Raw genomic sequence first — 20370 nt, 5'->3', positions numbered from 1 at the left:
AGTTAAATACAATCAGTTTTAAGCCAACAGATTATGGATATAATGTTTAAAGGTATACTGAAATAAAATATTAACAAAGTTATAGGGTTTATAGCATTGAAAAATTAACTGATGAAAACTACGAATCATGGTAACGATTACCATATCATACGTAAAGCCGAAGTGAAATTAAAACCGAAAACAATCCTATCCTAGAAACAAAGAAGGAAAATTAATTAGGACACGTGAAGAAAGTCAAGACTTCCAGAGGGGCATGGAAACATTTATAAATCTGCAAGTCTGGTCCACCCTATATAAACAATTATACCTGAGTGCAAAAATATCCGACAGTAACTATAATGTAACATTTTATTAATTTTGAGAACAAGTTCTAGTAACTTACAGAGATATTACGTTACTAGAAGATCTACAGTCGATAATGCTACTCCGCATTTTACCGACAGAGTACGAAAATTTCTGCGTGACGATCGAGTCACGTGATGAAGTTCCAACAGTTGGAATGTGACAACTCGATAACGACCTTCTTTATCGACGCCACCTCCTTTATTGAAGAACAAAAGTACAGTTTTGTTAAATATTACAAAATCTAGATTGGATAAAAAAAACTACTATTAAACGTAAATATAAAACACGAAGAAAAGTCCAAAATGACGACGAATGTCAAATTTGTAAAGAAACACGAAACATTTACAAAACATTGACGACTAATATCAGAGCAAAATCTGTGTCAGAAATGGATACATGAAACATGCGGTATAAAAAATGCCATAAACATTTTTCATTTGTTGTGTCACTAATTTTATGTTATCTTTATGGAGATATTTTTGTTAAACTGCTCTCTTTAAGATTTCTTTTCTAACCCTTTAACACTAGATTTACCAACCAGTCAAGATGACTGGTTCCAACTGCTTCTACAAAGAAATTTACTTTAAACTCCATAGCATATTTTCAAAAGGCGTTATGATTTTTTCTGTACAGTAGATATAATCAATTTCGTACGTTTCTTTTTTCTCAATCATCGATTTTTCTGAGATACATATGAGGGACACCTTAATATACTGGAATCTATCGGTAATTCTAGTGTTAAGTGACGCCCGTGACTGTCCGCGATTATCTCAGAATCGCGTAATACAGTATTGTCTCGTTATAGGTCGTGTTTCGTCGTAAGTAGTCTCTTTATCCCCTCCACTGCTTTTGTAGTTGCTGTGGCGAGTGCGACAGACTGCAAGTAAGCAAGAGGGCACATGATGGCGGCAAACCATAAAGTTCGCGAGTCTTTAGCTGCTTTGATAACTAATCTTAGACTAGATTGTTCGATAAGTTTTGTCGTTCGATAAAACTTATTGAATAGTATAGTGCTAGGTTGCTCGATAAGTTTTATCGAACGACAAAACTTGAATTTAAGTTTTTATATGTCGATCTCTAAATTTCGTTAACCTATTATTGTGTCGATCTTTAAATTTTGTTAACCAGCCACTGCTGGCATTGAATGAAGTCGATATCTTAATTTTATTTTCTATTTCCAATGGTTTCTTCCTATAATAATAAATCCGTGAATAAATTTCTCATTGTCGGCTGTTCTACAAACCACTTCTGAAGATGGTTTACCAAATGCTCAAAACTGCATATTATTTTTTTTCCCATTTTAATTCACGGATTTCTATGATGGCAAAGAAAGAACTTTTTTTCCTTTCCCTAAAATTCAGTCTTGAATCGTTGTGAGTTTGCATTGTTAGAATCTAATAGTAAAATGGTATTTTACTATTTTATAATTTGCTATAGCAGACAGTCGTACATTGCTAACACTAACGATTCAGGTATTTCTTTAAGCGATGACGATTGTGGTTCCACAATAAGTGATAGACAAATTTGGTTTGTCGATGAATCCGAATGCGAAAGAGTATCAAACGAATTGGACGAATTTATTAAAATAAATCCACACTCTGATAATCCAACAGTGTTTAGTTTTTCCTTTACCGAAATACCTACTACAAATACACTGAATGTCAAAACACACAGGAAAGCATTTTAAATATTTTTGAACATTTTTTTCTGTCTCTATAGTAAATCTTACCGTTAATGAGACAAATAAACATGCTCATAAATACAATATTTAACATCTTGTAGATTGCGTCCATTTTCGCGTGAAAAAAATGGGTGGAAATCAATTCAACAAAAATATATTTATTTGCAAGGAATAATACATAAACCCTTACTACAACGGTACTGGTTGAAGAAGAAAAGTATTGAAGCATCATTTTTTTTTTTCCCTAAAATTATGACACTTAGCAGATTTATTTTTTTTTTTTAATTCTTTAATATATATTAAAGATAATAACTTTCAATAGCAGCAATCACACCAATCCAAAATTCTTCAAAATATGGACAAGTTTTGACCATTTAAATAATTTATTCGAGACTTCGCTCATTCTATGTAAATAAACTTTTCAAAAGTAGGCTTTTTTAGAGGCAATACCTAGCACTACGGAGACCTAGATTTGGCATAAAATTATACTTATTATAATATATACAAAAAAAAAGAGAATTTTAGGCGAAAATTTTTAACATATACCGATACCAACACATATATTACTCACGCTTATGAAACTTCTTTTAAGTAAAGATTATTGTATAGGTACAGACAATTTCTACACGTCATCTTAACTTGCTGACATTTCAGTTATAATAAAAACTGAAAATTACGTAACTATGAAACAAAACCGAAAACAAATTCCATAACCCTGGAAAAAGAACCAAAACCAGGTAAAATAATTAATTTTAAAAAAGAAAGATACACATTTTGAAATGGAAGGACAAAAAAATATGAAATTATGCATTCGACAATTTACAATATGGATGTAGTAAAATACAATAAATAGAGAAATACGGGATAATTATCTGAAAGTCTAAAGCTATAATTAATTATAATAATACCCTGGGAGAAGTAGATAAGTGAGATTAGCATTTACGTAATTATGAAATTATAAAAAAACATGGTAAAACGTTTCGTTGTAAGATATTCGCTCATTTTTTAGATCCAGCTGTATGGAATTCGTACGTGTTATATCAAAAACAGGGTGCTCTAATCGATTTATTAATTAAAAAATGTAAAAACGAGAAATTAGACGCAATAAAAAACGACTATGAAAAGAAATGCGACGTTTTTGCAAAGATTGTAATATCGAGTTATGTGTACATTCTTTTCAAATATTATATATATGCGATTAAATTTTTAATAATATATTATTCGTTCTATTTAAGTTAAATGTTTAGTACGCCATATTAAACTTACTTTTTCCTTTTTTACAATAAATATTTATCTATACCATCTTGTTTCTACTTTTCGTACTTTAAACTAACTAACCCAATCATTTGATAAAAGAAAAAAGTTGGGCAATTTTTGGATTACTTTCTCTAATTTCACGGATCACTTGAGGTGTTAAAATTATAATTTTATTTTATTATTTCGAATTTATTAATTGTTTTTTTTTTTTATAGAGTGATAACTTTTAGTTTTAAAGTATATAGTGGTATTACCTGGACATATGATTGACAATTCTATACTTAAAATGTGATACTAGCCAAAAATGTTCAAACGATTATGTTATTTCGGATAAAAATAATAATATAAAAAAACAATAATTATAAGGTTAATACCAATATTATTTTATTTTGTTACATTCATGAATTCGTATGTCTCATTCAATTCAATCAATTTACAAACGAGACGAAATGCACGTTTTTTTTTAAGTAAAAAATAAATCAGATAAACGTAGAAAGAACTGATTAACACTATGCATTCTTATAGTCAAAGAACTGATCTTTCAAATGCTTCGAACTAGAATTAAATAGGTTGTTTAGTTTTTTCCGTTATCTAATCCTAAATAACAGAATGCCCCATTCATGGCACTGCTACCCCATTAAACATTGACGACGAATAAAACTTGGATACCAAATTCACGGCCCGAAAACAAGAAAATGTTAACCAGTATTTAGATTTAAAAGAAGCAAGATGAAAAGGTAGATAAATACAAAACGAGACACATCGTGAAAGGTCACAGAGAAGAAAAGGGAATAGATTACGAAGAGATTTTCTTTCCCATGGTGAGTTATGAAACAATGAGAAAATTTTTGTCGATGACTACGACCAAAGAAATGCACGTCCATCGAGCTGATATCATCCAGCATATGTTTAAGGGAACCTCCACAATGAGGCGTAGATGCATCATCTCGAAATGTTTGCTATCCCCGAAAGAGAAGACCTAGTGTGCAAATTATAAAAACTACATAAGCTAAAACAATCAGATAACGAGTGGTACAATAAAATAAACTCATTTTAACTGTTCACAGGGCTCAACAGTTACGAAATCGATGATCCCAAAGGTAAGTTTAACCCTTTAACAGTTTAGTACGACTGAGACTCAAGCTCAACGACGTGGCAGGATTGTTTAGTCTATCATAGATATCAATGTTTATTATTGTATACCCCACTTTCTTTAGCCATTGTATTCTATCATTTATTTTGCACATTTTTAATATTTTATCATTTCTAAATTGGTAAATTTACTAGCAATAGAAAAGAATAGATATGCAAACTATGAAAGTAATACTAGACAGTTTTAGACTTTATCACGACACAAAAATGGCAAGAAATATATCTTTCTAACATTTCATTTACTGCAACTAATAGTGCAGAAAGCTGTTTCGGAGTGGTGATTAGAAGGACACACTGTGATTGAGAAGACATTTTATCAATTTTATTTCACCAACTGTTAACAAAGAAAAACCAACAAGACAATGTGTAATATGTTGATCGAAACGAACTAATGGAAAGAAAGTTAGAAGAGAAACCAGGTATTATTGTCTGGACTGCATTGCAAGTTTTTGTATCCTGTGCTTCAAAGTTCACCGCACCGAAGTAATTATTAAAAAGAAAGTTACACGTAAAACATAATTTTATACATTTTATATCATAGATAGAATTAATTTAGCCTATACATGTTTCATAAATTTATTAGACTGTTACAGGATTAAACTTTACGAGACGAAGAAAATGCCATACCGCGATTAACAGTGGGCATCATTTATTTAGTCAATACGACGAGAAAGAATTCAGCCTATACTGCCAATGTATCAAATCGTTTCTGCTCAAATTCAAATAAAATACATTGGTTACCTGCTAAGCACATTTTACGATATTTGTAACATACGAGAAACATTAAATATAACTACACCCAAGGGACGAAAGAACTGATCGCATAAAAACGAGTCCTGCACGAATAGAAGCAAACATATCGATTAAGATATCATTACATAAAACAGAAAGTGGAAGCACAGGAAGTAAAAGTACAGTATTTAAGATCGGAATTAATGACAGCGAATATATCCACGAAAGCGTTGCCGACAATTAGGCATGCTTGATGCATCGAATTACTTACGACATAGAATTTAATGTGTAATTGACAGCTAGCCTTAATAGAAGAGGTACGAGAATATATCCGTAAAACAGGACTTGGATCGGCTACAAATGCTTATAGTCGTTCAAGCGACCTCCTCTCCATTATTTATGATTCAACGGCTTGGAATTTTAAGAAATAACGTACTTGGAGTAACGTTGTCAGTCGCTGTGTCCGCATGAAAATACACGAGTCATTGCATTCATTGTATTATTTTCGTATAAGTTAAACATATTTAGTTCTAAGATCAACAATTAAATTGAAATATTTATTCTTTTTAATAAAATTCCATACTCAAGTTAAAACCCAATTAAAAATATTTCTGCTTACACTCTTAAGGAGGTATTCAAGTGTGATATATCGTATTTTCTAACATTTCTTAGGATTTCTGTATACAAAAAATATGAAACATTTTGCAGTAAAAGTATCAGGTTATATTTATACATGTTTTAGTAGTAAATATAATTGTTTTCATCGAAGGAAAGTAAAAATTGACAACACTGTTTGCCCTCGTCTGTAATCGCCTTATATTGTCCGTGATTTTGGATCTCCTGCTTATCTAAATTGGAAATACAAAAGATATTTCTGATTAGTATAAGCGTGGTTATAGCAGGAAGTGAAACAAAAGAAAAGATAACTATTATTAAAAGAATGGTAATTCTTTGAAGTTTGATTATCGATTTTCTTTTTTTTTTTTTTTGTTTTTTAATTTATGAATCTGAAAAGTTTAGAGGAAATATAAATTTTGAAATAATTTTCTACTTCGTGCCAGAGCCCTATGTTCGCATGTAAATTTTAACTTTATACGAAGTCAATTGATCGAGTAATTTTTAAAATATCATGGACACTGTTTAAAACAACACTGTATCAAGACAAATGCGTTAAAAATTTTGTGTCCCTACAGTTATGTTTCGTATAATAAAACCCACATTTACGATTAGCTAATCTGTCAAGCCGGGACCATAAAGAGAACCTTTTCATTCAAAAGACTCCCACAGCGTAATTTTTTCCATTGTGGTTTCCATTCGAACTCTTTCGACAGCTTCTATTAATCGTCGTTCAGAACGATCAATTTTGTACTTATTTCGAGTACTTGTTATCCGTTTGTCATTCAATATTTATTGACATCTCAGATAGAAATTTTAAAATTGTACATTCAAATTCGTAGATATTTCAAAGTTTTATTTCCCACAATGATTATATTTCGGAACAAAAATTTCGATAAAAGAGCTTAGCGATTTATTATTATTTTGTGTTTTCACTCACAAACAATTTTCAAATGAACTTGTTGAAGACAATTCTTCGTAAATAAGTTTGATAACTTTCAAAACTTAGCGATTGAGCGATGGATCACGTTTGAAGGTATCGAGTGTATTATCTGCTCTGTCTTTCGCCACATGTGCAAACTTGATGATTCCAACGGGCAATTTATATGTTGAGAATTTTCATTCGTGGAGCCTTTATGGCAAAAAATGACCCACACAACGCCCATTATCTTTTCGAGAGAATCCGAATGTCTCCGAATTGCCAAACTGTAGTATGTTGTCCTTTACCTACAAAATCATTATTTGCCTTTTTGGCATTTGGTGATTTTCTGCTGTTCCTTTTTTCTTTTTCACACAAGACGTTTATATGAAACCTAATTTCGCACATCGAACTAAAATTTATGCTTTTACTCGCGCGATAAAGTGCTTAGTAGAATTGAATGTTCCACCGATTTTCTAACACGAAGTCCTAAACGACCTGCACAACAGCGATTATTTCATAACAGTCGAAGATAATATCCCCCCTACTATAAAAACAATAACAAAGTGAGTGGAACATAAACAAAATGAATTGGTCGTTATATGAATTAATTGTCTCGAAATCGCTAGCAGGAAAAGAAGAAATCGAAATTTGATCAAACCAAAATAAATCAGATAATAAATGTACTTGGAGCCATCGTCAAATCCGTGACAAAAAGGAAGTGTTTGAAACTCCTTAGCTAAACAAAACCAGGAAAAGTGCACTATTGTGGTGAAACGAAGAATGAAAAATTGCTCTACGAGAAAGTTACCATGCGTCCAACCGTGTCGAGAAAGATCTTAGCACTGAAAATTTAATTGAGTTACAAAAAACTCAGAGTCAAATTTCGCAAAATGATAAAAAACAGTGAGAAGGGATGATGGAAAGCTTATATATCATCGATCACCGCACAAATGAAATCAAAGTTTTAGCTCACCGTGAAGACTCAATTCCGATTTAACTCGAGCAATATTAACTATAGTCAGGGTTCAATAAGTTTTGTCGGTTTTTTCCATTGTAAAAAAATTCTATGACACTTCAACTTTGAACAACTGTAAATATACGAATTGTATATCTACGTAAAACTTCACACACGTTCGTCAAACTGTAGTACCATCTTTAGAAAAATAAAACAACGAACGACGAAACTTATCGAGTAACCTATTACGTATAATTACATATGGATCCACTTTTCCTCGACAACTGGAAGAAAGTAATGGTAGAATACCAATTCTTAAACCTAATACGGACAAAAGCAAACTTGAAAGCTACCGATCAATTGCCCTGACAAATAATATATACATGCTTCTAGAAAAGACTATAAACAAATGACCACGCTGGTACCTAGAAACAAATACCTTCTGACGTCGCTACAATACGGTTTCCGGTAGTATCGTTCCGCAATAGATGTTCTAACAAATATAGAAACATGGATCTGTGGCACTCTTCAGAAAAACGATTACCTAATAACCGTATGCCTCGATATTGAAAAAGCATACAATACGATCTGGAAGCCTAAAATCATCAAAGCTCTCACCGAACTAAATACAAATACCAATATGCTATCGTTTATAATAAACTTCTTCACAGAAAGATCATACAGGTGTAAGTCAATGGGACACTTTCTAAACCCACTAATAAACAAAATGACACCTCTGAAGGCTCTGTCACGAGTGTTAGCCTTTTTCTAATTGGAATAAATGATTGTATAAAAAACCTAAGGATACCAATAAAAGCTCACACATACGCAGACAATATAATATCAATATGCAATGGAATAAACATTAACACTGTATGTGACCTCCTACAAACATCTATAAACGAACTTCAAGAATGGCCAGACAAATCAGGTTTCAAATTCTCAGCCCAAAAAACTCACTGCATCACCTTCGCAGAAAAAAAAACAAATTCCCTGACAGAACCGAAATTAATTATGAGAGTTACAGAATTACAATTCGTCGTTAACATCGAACTTTTGAATCTCATTTTGAATAAGAAACTATCATGGACTGCGCACATGAAATACCTGAGAGATTCTTACATGAAAAGGTTAAACGTCATCAAAACACTGGCTAACAATAGCTGAATTTGTTTTAATCATTTTGCGTGACGTAATTAGTATAGGCTTTAAGTGCCAAATGGTCCCTATTGCATTTCTTATATAATATTTATTTCGTAAAAAAAAGTTTATGCACTGTGATTGGCATTTAATACCAGCCATATAAAATACTATTATACCTGTTATTGACGTTGATAACTCTAAGGATGCAAAAAAAACTTTCTTGCTGTGTTTCCATCATTCGATATTCCTATTCCCTGTTTTACGTAATCGACCAACAGTTCCATTTTGTTTCTGAAATTATTTATAACTTGTTTTCTCCTACTTTTAAACTACAGTTTGTAATGTGAAGATTTAACAGCCCATTTTTTAAAGTCAAGTTTATAAGACACGTACATCCCGTCCCGTTTGCCTGGAATCGTGTATACCATTAGGCCATATCGAAAAATAATCATTGAAAGCGACGACGTTTTTATACAGTCCGTACTATTGTAAATTAAATGACCACGACTTGTATCAACCAAATGTTTACTTTCGTCTTGGTGTGGATTTATAATATGTATTACTTTTTAATACATCAAACCGTCCTTCCCCTCAAAGGTCGGCCGCGGATATAAAAATCGCCCTGTTGAAATTTTCCCCGTTGAATCTGGCTTGCATCCGGTTTATGGCAGGACGCGAGATCGAAACCCTCAAGTATTATCCGTCTACGAGAAGAAGGCACAACTTGTTTACATCCTCGCTCCAACCGTAGTCCGTTGCCACTCCTGCGATCGCAAGCAAGAATCGTTGTTGGCCGAAGACGGTGATCCCAAGTCCGAGTGAGAACGAATTCGTAGTAAGTTGCATCGGCGTAGGCTCCCAATAAAGCGTCAAGTATTTCTAAACAGAATAATTTGCTTGCGGTTTAGGTATTACCGCTGATTTGATACATCGCTCGTAATGAAAAAATAAATACAATTTAATATGCGTAGAAATCAATAATATATTGAAAATTATTTATATCGGAAAAAATTAATTTGTATTTATTAAAAATAATATAAATCCGCTTATACTCATCTCTACCAAGATAAACTCTATATAATTACAATTTACACAAAAATAAGTCACGTTAGTATTAAAACCAGTATAACTTTTCTGATTTGTAATGTAAGAAAATGTTATGCTCGTTTCAATTACAGTATAACTTGTTTTCGTGTAAATTGTAATTATATAGAATTTATCTACATAAAAATGAATATAAGCGGATTTATATTATTTTTAATAAATACAAATTAGTTCTTTTCGCTACGAATAATTTTCAAAATATTACTGATTATTAAGCACATTAAATTGTATTCGTGTCTTCATTATCAGCAACTTATCGAATTAGTGATAGTATTTAAATAGGAACGAAATCATTCTGTTTCTTAATAGCTAACATTCGATTAGAAGGCTACGCCAATGACGCAGTATTGTCTCTCACTCGGTCGCCGTTAATCTTCATGGTCGTCTTCGGCCAATGGTGACTCTTGCTTACGGTCGTACAAGCGACAACGAACTACGGGCGGAGCGAGGATGTAAACACGTTGTGCCTTCTTCTCGTGGACGGATAATACTAGATTCAACGGTAGTCCATGCTGCTGTAGCAGCCAGCAGCATCTGGTCCAACCCACCATTGGCTAGTGAACTGTCAGGACTATCCGGCCACTCCTACCAGAGTTGCACGGTGCAGTACCTGCACCGTATAGAGAAGGAAGTAACGATGCGCTGCTGGCACTATCCTGGCGACCAGGACACGATGCAGCACACCTTGAAAGTGTGCCCTGCATAGGCAGTTGAGCGCCGTGTCCTGGTAAGGATAATCGAGGGGGGTATCTCACAGACGGGCGTGGGGAGGACCATGCACGACAGCGAGAGAAACTGGATGGCCGGGGTCTCCTTCTGCAAACATGTAATGTCGCGGAAGAAAGACGCAAAACGGGAGTATCAGTTTGCTGGCAGTGGTGGCACAAGGCCCTCCTTCGAGCTGGTAGCCTCACGCTTCAGACTCCGCTTATTGGCCCTCTCCCACATGGCGCTAATGTTAGGAGAGGGGTGATTTCTCATCCCTCTCCCCCTAGACGGGGGTGGTGAACCACCTACCCGCCTCCGTGCCACGTGGCCCTCCGAAAAGAAGAACGACAAGACAGTGTGGACTTGCTCCTGTAAACGATACTCTTCTGACGAAGATATGGGACGCGCGCTGTACAGGGGAACGGGACACCGGATATTATACCGTTTCCAGTTCTTAGTAACCTCCCCGAAATCGTGCGAGTATGGCCACCATGGTGGTTGTAGTGGATAGATTCCGCAACCGGAAAGGCCGAGTGCGGGAAATCCCACAATACCCTCGACGCCAAAGGAATGGAAGAGTTTTTAGAAAATTCCCCCACGAAAAGGGAGGGAAATGCATACGGAGTACTAAAAATAAAAATAAAAAAGCACTTCGCAAAAAAAAAAATCATCTGCGAATGGTACAAAGGAGGAATTAACCCACATTCTCTTCATATGCGGAAATTTTATCGAACCACGTTTTAATACTAGGAGAATTCTTTCTTTGATTTAACCATTAAAAAAGTGCAAAAACTCGCATTTAATCTAACAGAAAAGTACAACCTTCCCCGTGTATTTAATACAGAGGAAAAGAAGGCAGGGGAAAAATGATTTGATGCATTTATGCGGCTAGACTCTCGACTATTTTGCAACCAAAGACTACCTCGCTTGCAAGAGTAAAAGAATTCAATAAAGAGAATGTATTTACAATACTTTATTGATTTATTTCACTTTTATGAATGTAGGTTTTCCACCGTGGCGAAAAGGGCATAAAAATAGTAGCAAAAAAGGAAAGCATCGTATAGGTGTTGTTACAAGTGGCAAGCGAGAAAAAAGACTACAATGGTCTGTGCAGTAGAGGTGTACGTACCACCAATGATCATTTTTAAAGCAAGAAAGTGGAATGACGCATATGAGATTGGTGCTTCTACTAGAAGCATTGCAAAAATATAGAATATAGATTACGTCGATACTGGACCGTTTTTAATATGGCTAAAATAATTCAAGCATCACACAAATTGAAATGAAGATAGAAAAACTTTCCTTTTGTCGGATGGGCATATCATGCATAATAAGAACCTAAAAGCCCTGATCTTTTTACGAGAAAACGATATTACTGTAGTTACCCGGGCAAACAACTCGCTGTTTGCAGTTTCTCGACGTAGTATTTTTCAGTCCATTACAAACTTATTCCATTTGAGCATAAGAAAAGTTCCTGAACGCTCGTAAAGGCCATCGGTATAGCAGATTAATATTCCATCCCTCTTGACTGAAGTGTACGGAAGAGCAGCTACTATTGCTAATGCTGACAGTGTTTTCCGTGATACAGGAATTTGGCCACTTAATCGACATATTTTTCAAGCTACTGCACTGCTTCCAACTGACACCCGACAGCGCTCTTCTTCTGTAACTGAAACTTGAGAAACATCCATATCTTTGGAACAAGAATCTGACTCAGAAAACAGTGATGACAGCAAAGATGAAAATTTCAAACCACCTACTAAATGTTTCAAAAAGGCTTTACAACAGATTTCCTCGTTACCAAAACTGGTACCTGATCCGCAGTAGACGCTGTTACGAAGAAGCCAGAGGGAAACGCAAAAGGCAGGTCTTTTAACTGCTAGCTCCTACAGACGGGCTTCAAGACTCTAAACAAAAATGAATGAAGAAAATGTTACGATTGCCCCACTTTTCAGACAAAAAGATAGACGTTGAAAATAAAAGCTGGTATTGCTTCCTATGTAACACAGACAGTGAAGAAAACATAATACAATGTCTTCGATATTGCACCTAGATTTACACACATTATGCAAATGTGAAACCCGCCGAAAAAAAAAACATGCTACTGCACTACATGCACCATAAGACACTTGTTTCTTTCTGTTTTTATTTGTCTCATTATCCTAAACAGTTTTTTTTTTTTTTTTTTTTTTTTTTTTTTTTTTTTTTTTTAGATTGTAAATTTAATTTCATTCATTTCTACAAGCAATCAAAAGTAAGAAACCGGTGGTCCAAATTACCAAAGTCATTAATGTAGTCTTTTTAATTTTTGTCATACATTTTTCAGTACAATAAACATATGAAAAAATGTACATATACTGCTTATTTCTTTCTCGTTTTTCTTTACTTTCTTCAATATTATAGATTTGTATTTTTAGGTTGTATTTCCAAAAGGTTGTACAAGGATGAAATTCAATGATTGCAACAAAGGAGCGAAACAACAAATGACAATAGATATTCGCGTATTAAATTCTACATCTGAATTTGCATATGTCGTAGCAATAGAATTGTAAGAATATCACCATCTGGTGATTAATCCTCAAAAATATTACCACAATGTATAACAACCACACTTACCAGAACACGAGGGACTTTAAGGACTTGAAATCGGAAACAAATTGAACTGTTACGTCATTCTCATAGCTTCGATTATTTTCCATGGATATCGTTTACACCCGTTCTACTATCATCTCCTACGCAAAATAAATATGAAGTGTTATTGCAGCAACTACTCAATGAGACTTGTGAAACCTCAAGAAAACAAAATACTCTATGTAAATGTGGATTTGATGGAAGTTCTGGATGCATCAGTTACAATGAAACATTTAAAACGGAAAAATTTAAAGATGACAATATATTTGTGACTTCTTTTGTTGTTCCTTGTCTAATCGCTTGTAAGGATAAATAATACAGCGTGAAAAAATCCAAAACCATACTCGATGAAATATTTCAGGCTACTTAGAATGCAGGGTATACGAAAATGCTGAAATTTTTAAGAATGAGAAGTATATCGAGAATTAAATAAAATATTTAAACCCATTCTAATCGAAATTGTGCCACACAAATTGTTCGTTATTTTTAAATTGTAATATGCACTACGCAGCAAAATTAAAAGAAAAATTGCCAACATTTGAAATGCTGTAATTTTGTTAGAAAAAAGAGTACAGTAGTGTACTACCTAGACTCATTTTAAAGAGAAAAGTCTCTCTATTGTCTCGACCATAGATTGAATTTTCTCGAAAATGCTGTTATATTCGAGCGTGAGGTTGGAAACTGAAGATACTTCCTTTTTTTTTTAACGACTCGTCGGGGTTCAATACACGTTTTTTTGCAATTTGTTTTAAAATGAATTTGAAGACGAAAGCCTTCTCTTTAGAACGAACTACCAAAAGTTGGTATATGATTTTGTATCATCGATTTATCACACTTTGAGCGAAAAGTGTATCACTGGCATTAAAATGACCCGCAATTGTTATTATAAAGAGAAAATCGGGATTGGTCTGTAAATAATATGCGACATCACTCTCTTTCTATCCATTGTACGTGATTCACTGTGTTAATTAAAAACTGTCATACGATGCAACACGACTTCAAAGGTTCCAAGAACCTTCTGTCCAAGTTGTTTGTTTACGAACAAAATCGCTAAAGTTTCATTTTATAGGGCACAGTTGACTGTGCTCAGTGTTGGGAATAATTCTGTTACAAAATTTGACAGTCATGAATGACAGAGAACGCGAGTGAACGAGCGAGCATGTGTGGATGAGTATGGATCTTTGATCGAGAAACAGAATAAATCTATACAGGTTGCTAAGTGACGAAGTTAAGCGTAGAGACTAGTATTTGTAATGTTTCTAAATTAGATATATAATTTAAATTCGTTATGAATAAACTTAACATTCTCTGAAACAGAGATATTTACTGAGTATTCTTTTCTCGGATAATCTCTCGTATCAAATTTTGATCACACACACACATACACACACACTGAAATTAGAGATTATCTGAGAAAAAACAACACTCAGTATTTGTTTGCAGAGCATCATAACATAGTGAATGCAAAAATTTTGAAACGCTAGGGAGAGCAGTGTCGTAGACAGTAGACATCACAACAGCAGGATAAAACAATAGTGCGATACATATCGCATAATCCAATAGCAGTAACTCGTCGAATCCATGATGAACTTCGTAATGTTATCCTAGTACCTAATGTAAATGTGAACACAATCCATTGAGGGTTTTGAGAATTAATTTCAAGAAGTTGTGCGAAAGTACCAGCACTGACACATAGTCATTGTCAACCGTATTTAACTCTTTGCTCTCGAGAAGTACCTCTCAGGCATCACTTGATTTGATACGGTAACTCGAAGTGTCTCTCAAGCACAACTTGAACAACAAATGTTTGATTACTTTAGAGTATCGCTTCGTGAATAGATTCCTAAGCTATTTACATATAACCTTACGAAACGTAGAACGATACACTTTCAAATGGCTGAGAGATTTTCTAATCTCAAATTGGATCGTCATCGTAAATTGGATTTCATCTCCAGTTATATCCGAGCTTGCAGTCGCGGCAATAGGTTTATTATTTTCAAAGTTTTTCAGCCCTATAAACATGGAATGTGATAATGAAATTAATTCAAGTGAAGATGAGTTTGATTTGTCAAAGATTATACATGGTGCGTTCAAAAATATGAAAATCGCAGCATGTCATCCTCCATTGTTCAGCTATATGCGTGCCAAATTTTGTAACAATCGGTTACATAGTTGTGGAACAATTGATAGTTCAATAAATTCCGATTTTACGTTTCAGCCATTCTTAGAAATGAGTGATTTCCTTGAACCGAGAACATGCATAAAATTCTGTTTCAATTTGAAGAAAAATGCATCGCTAGATGCGGAACGCTAATTAACTTTTAAATAAAATCTCTTTGTACTTATTAAAATGTATAACATATGTAAAAATATGAAAATTTGTTGTTGATGAGCTAGCGAAATTTTCCTCTATTATACAATAACTTAACACTTAACGAACAGGCCACGTAGATTTACGTTTTTGCTTGAATTTTTATTACGCTATGTTAGTTTTTCATTTTTATGCTGGCTTTTTTCTTGTTTAGATTGTATTTCTTAGTAATTTCGTAACCGTGAAAATGGCAAGCACGAGAGTTTCCTGTGGAAGATGCGAAAATTTGTGAGGAAATTTATGCAGATAAATTATTCAATGTAAGAAGTAATAATAAATCAGAGAAATATGACGAAGAAAGTGATATTTCTAGTGATAACAGTAAAATTGTAACTCCCAGGGAAAAAATTGTGCGGACATTACTGTCTTCAAAAAGTGAATTTAAAAGTAGTGACTTGAATACAAGTGAGTGGATACCTCGAGACAAACAAATGTTCTTAGTACCTTTACTTGGTACTTTTGGTATACAAAAAATACTCAATAATACAAACTATAATTTTCAGTACGCTGGATTATTTATACAAGACGAACTCCAAAAATAGATCCAATAGTTAGATTGTCGGGAAGCATGAAGCTGTACACCCTTAGAGCAAATTGTAAGTGAAGGATAGAAAAAATATCCTCAAAAGCCTCTGCAACTCGAAGCAAAAAGAAGCGAAACAAGATATACTGTTCGACTGTTAAAAAAAGGCACGTCATGTTTACATCCTCGCTCCTCCCATTGTCTGTTGCCACTCGTACGATCGCAAGAAAGAATCGCTATTGGCCGAAGACGGCGAAAAAGACCGACGGTGACCGTAGCAAGTCCGAGTGAGAGAGCATAGCAGGAGTGAACCACTATGCACGTGAGCAGTGTTGTAATGGATTTTTTATTAAACCGCGTGATAAGTGGTACTGGAAGATCTAAGCGTGAAGGTAGAGATTTAAACGTATTATCATGCGCGAAAAGAAGGAACAAGTTGTTTACGTCGACGCTCCGCCCACAGTCCGTTGCTACCCATACAATCGTAAACAAGAATCGCCATTGGTCGAAGACGATAACAATACTGCGCCATTGGCGTAGCTTTCTAATCAAATGTTAGCTATTAAGAAACCGAATGATTTCGTTCCTGCTTAAATACTATCGCTAATTCGATAAGTTTCTCGTAATGAAAAAATGAATACAATTTAATATGCGTAATAATCATTATTATTTTGAACATTATTTATAGTGGAAAGAACCAATTTGTATTTAATAAAAGTAATACAATTCCGCTTATACTGGTTTCTATCTAGATAATTCTATATAATTACAATGTACATAAAAACAAGTCGTACAAAAATTAAAACAAACATAACCTTTACAGAACCACTATTTGACGTAGCGAGCGTCGCAATTATTGCATCGTATCATTAAAAGATCAACTGATCTTGGTAGCAACGTTTGGCGTTTATTATATATCTTATTTCATTTTATATCGGATACAAAATGAGTATAAGCGGATTTATATTATTTTTAATAAATACAATTTAGTTCTTTTCGCTCTGAATAACTTTCAAAGTATTAATGATTATTACGCATATTAAATCGTATTCATTGTTTCAATACAAGCAACTTATCGAATTAGCAGTAGTACCTAAACCGTAAGCGAATTATTCTGTTTATGAATACTTGACGTTTTATTGGGAACCTATGCCGGTACACCTTGCTAGAAATTCTTCGTCATCGTCAGTCTTTGTCACCGTCATTCTGCTTGCGATCGCAGAAGCGACAACAGACTACGAGCAGAGAGTCGATGTAAACACATTGTGCCTTCTTTTCAGAACATGGTAATAAGCTTCTACTCGCTAAGGAAAACCTTACCTTCACGCTAGTTCTTTCACAACCACTAGTCACGTGGTTGATTGGAGAATTCATCCCAACACTGCACGTGAGTAAAATAATGTGCACTGTGTTCATTAAAGATATTATTAGGTAGAAATATTGAACGTAGAATTTCATGTAAGAAAATAAAACTAGTTGGTTATAAACAGAAATATTACACCACACGAGAAAGAGATACCCAATTTAAAGATTGGTTAATCGCAAATAAAAAAAAAGGAACGACTACTTCTTTTGCATTGCATGCCAACGCGACTTGTAGTGTTCTGATAAAGAAGAAAAGATGTCGTAAAGCATTCTACAAAGAGTGCATAAACATCTAAGGCTTGTTGGAATAGTTTGCTATCAAGCGTAACAACAAGAGCAAAAATAAAATGAAAATTAATAAATAACAATTCAACGCACTATATGAACAAAATAATTTATAGAATGTATATGATTATTGCATGTTTATCTCTTTCATTATAACATAAAGTAAGACTTTTACTCGTTAGTATATTTTCAAACGATTTAAAAAAATCAGTAAAATCTGGGGATATAAAAATGACGTGTTTTTTAACCGAGCACACATATCATATAATGTAGCAGGTCACTTAACAAGTTTACTTGAGACGTTTATCCGAATTCCAAAATTGAAAACCAACTAACGTTGTAAAAAACAAAGGTAACGTTGGAAGGTCATTGCTACAAATGTAATTGGTAAAGCCATAAAAACAAATTAATTTTATTCCTAACAAAAAAAAAAGAATATGAAAGTAGGTAGTGACAGATCAGTTACAAAACATTTGGCATTAGTTGTGAGAATATCGTTAGAGTTTAATGTAAAAGCTAATTTTCTTTGCTTGTGACCTGTTACTAATGGAAGCGCCATAACAGTACATAAAACAATACCAAAATATTTCAATAAAAACAAAATACCGTACCAAAGAAACACGATTGGATTTGCAGTTGATGGAGCGAATACGATATTCAGACAGCATAATTTCGTATCACAATTATTTGTCGACGTGATTTCATATTTGTTTATAATGAAATGCATATATTATTCATTTCACTTTTGTGCATCCTATGTCTGTGAAAGATTTTCCACGGGATATAGTAGATATAAAACTGTATACAGAATTTACAAAACTCGAAAAGATGAAACAATTTTCAAAACTTTACAAGTGTTAAACCACATAAAATACTACACCCAGCACGAACCATGTGGTTAAAAGATTAATAAAACAATTACCTGCTTTAAAATTATATTTTACAAATGCTGCTTTTACCGATAGATTTTCATCGATCCAAAATATTTTAAACAAATGTTTAAAACTCACCATTGAATTACATTTAAGAATTTTTAAAGTGTGTTTTGCCTTATTTTTAAAATTTAAACGAAGAAATGCAATCACAGCAACCTTAGATTCATTTATTATATGATAAAATTCCTCCAAGAACGTTTGGAACTTTACATTAAAACTACGAAACAAATGCGACAAAAATTCACATTGGAAGAACACGAGCAAATAAAGTGTTTGAGATTTTTTAGCCCAAAGATAATAATCGTTTCTGGGCTTAAAAAGGAGTTTCAAAGTATTTCAAATTTAGGACCGATGTTTCCAAGTATTTTATGTTTATTCTATATTTTATCGATTTCATCTTAATATAATTTACATAAAGGTGTTCTTTCAGGTGTGTGTTCACAAGATTTAACTAGTTTAGACAGAGAATGGAGGTTACTAAGAAATATCGCAAACGGCGCGATAACGCTTTTTTTTATTTAATATCGATAAATCCCAAGCGGCACGATAGTGCTTTTTTTATTTTATGTCGACAAATTCCATCAGCGCGATAGCGCTTCTTTTTTTTATATTCTATGAAATGTACTGGACGGTTTCGACACAAAATCCGAAAAGCGCGATTGCACTGTTTGGCACTCAAACGGTTAAATCCGAGTTTTCAATGAATGCAATGTAAAATCAATATCGATGACAGAACCTACATTTGGAAAGAAGATGCTGACCTAATTGAGACATTTTTTAATACAGAAAAAGGTGGCTACTAACCTATTGCAAGAAAATGAGAAAAAAAAGCATAGAAGAAGTAATTGACACTGCACTTAACAGGAAGTTTGAAGACACGCAATTTTCAATAACTGTCTGGAATGTAAATGGATTTAGTAACCTATATTAGCTATCGGAAGAATAATAGCAGGAAGATCCAGCTAAGAGCATAACAATAGGTATTAGTGAAACCTGACACGCAAGGATCATTGAAAAAATTCTTGACCACCTCAAAGTTTTCGAATGTATAGAAAGTAAGGCAATTAAAACCAAAGAATTGGATAGAACCAATGGCACATTAATGCTATTTTATAACAAAAAGTTCGTTAAATCCAAGAAGAGGATAGATACTAATGAAATGTGAATAGCACGCAACTGTGAAATATTTAATACCAAAGTCATAATTGTAAGTGTTTATTTAAGCAATTCGTACTTTTAAGATAGATTAAAACTACTTATAGAGTTCCTCCACGAGATAGTAAAACTAAATGACAACCCCATATAGAGTTCGAGGGGATTTTAATGCCAGAGAAAGGCCTTGCGATATAGTAAACTCAGAAATAATAGAAAATACGAATTTCCTAGAAGTGAGTAAGTCGTGCAATAAGGTGCTTAACGAGAACAGTGCCATCTTAATTTCTAACTTTGAAAAGTTAGAACTTTGCTTACTTGCTTTTACTTTGCAAAAAAATAATTTCATCTGTATTGGACAAAGAGACCGGAATAATTCGCAGGGCCTAAACGGTTACTATTCCCGATAATGGTAGAAATCTGGAATAAATTTCTGGAGAAGATTTACTCATCACATTTACAACCGATCTCATGCTTCCTCGACTGCAGATACT

General features: G+C 33.7%; 1 protein-coding gene and 1 long non-coding RNA gene across 2 annotated transcripts in view; both read right to left on the bottom strand.

Annotated features, from left to right (window-relative positions):
* LOC143151497 (unconventional myosin-XVIIIa) overlaps window positions 1-20370 on the bottom strand; it is a 209444-nt gene that overhangs the window by 172113 nt on the left and 16961 nt on the right. The window lies entirely within an intron of this gene.
* Window positions 9196-12509, bottom strand: LOC143151499 (uncharacterized). Its single transcript, XR_012993352.1, has 4 exons — window positions 12375-12509; window positions 12000-12289; window positions 10265-11241; window positions 9196-9681 (listed from the first exon to the last, which is right to left on the bottom strand). It is a non-coding gene; the product is annotated as an uncharacterized LOC143151499 (long non-coding RNA).

The sequence above is a fragment of the Ptiloglossa arizonensis genome, chromosome 9 (assembly GCF_051014685.1).
Source record: "Ptiloglossa arizonensis isolate GNS036 chromosome 9, iyPtiAriz1_principal, whole genome shotgun sequence".
NCBI lineage: Eukaryota > Metazoa > Arthropoda > Insecta > Hymenoptera > Colletidae > Ptiloglossa > Ptiloglossa arizonensis.
The sequence above is the reverse complement of the archived record's forward strand: the minus strand, read 5'-3'. Positions and strand labels throughout refer to the sequence as shown.